Below are 1,079 nucleotides of genomic sequence, written 5' to 3'. Positions count from 1 at the left end.
GCCCCAGTGACCCACCCCCCAAGGCTCCCACCTGCTCTCTGCAATGTCGGTCTCCACAGTCACCCCGACTCCCCAGCTTGTAGGTCCTCCTGCCTCTTTAGCATCTCCTGACAATGTTCACCACCTGGGCTGCCCCTTCCTTTCCTACCCCTGCCCAAATCACTCTCCCCTTCCACATCCCAGGTCGGTCCCGTTTGCTCAGGAGCATGGCCCGTTCCTTCTTGCCTGAGCTTGTCCATGTGGGCCACACCCTTAGCTTCATCAAGGATGGAGGAGGGTTTTAAAAAATATTTATTTATTTTGATAGAGAGAGAGAGAGAGAGAGAGAGAGAGACAGAGCATGAGCAGGAGACGGGCAGAGAGAGAGGAAGACACAGAATCCGAAGCAAATTCCAGGCTCTGAACTGTTAGCACAGAGCCCGACACAGGGCTCGAACTTATGAGCCACGAGATCACGACCTGAGCTGAAAACAAGAATCAGATGTTTAACCAACTGAGCCACCCAGGTGCCCTGGGGATGGAGGAGTTTTTGACATATAATTCACATATCATGACATTCACTCTTTATTATTGTTTAATGTTTATTTAAAAAATTTTAATGTTTATTTTTGAGAGAAAGAGAGAGAGACAGGATGTGAGCAGGGGAGGTGCAGAGAGAGAGAGGGAGACACAGAATCTGAAGCAGGCTCCGGGCTCCGAGCTGTCAGCACAGAGCCCGACGTGGGGCTTGAACTTACAAACTGGAAGATCGTGACCTGAGCCGAAGTCCAGCATTTAATCGACTGATCCACCCAAGCGCCCCTATTTATTTTGAGACAGAGAGAGAGAGCAAATGGAGGAGGTCCAGAGAGAGAATCCCAAGCAGGCTCCACTGTCCACAGCACAGAGCTTGACATGGGGCTCGACCTCATGGACCATGAGATCATCACTTAACCCGAAATCAAGAATAGGACGCTTAACCGACTGAGCCACCCAGGCGCCCTGTAAAACTCACTTTTTAAAAGTGCACACTGAGGGGCTCCTGGGTGGCTCAGTCCATTAAGTGTCGGACTTCAGCTCCGGTCATGATCTCATGGTTC

This window comes from Suricata suricatta, chromosome 11 (genome assembly GCF_006229205.1).
Source record: "Suricata suricatta isolate VVHF042 chromosome 11, meerkat_22Aug2017_6uvM2_HiC, whole genome shotgun sequence".
Lineage (NCBI taxonomy): Eukaryota > Metazoa > Chordata > Mammalia > Carnivora > Herpestidae > Suricata > Suricata suricatta.
Note: the sequence above shows the minus strand (reverse complement) of the source record.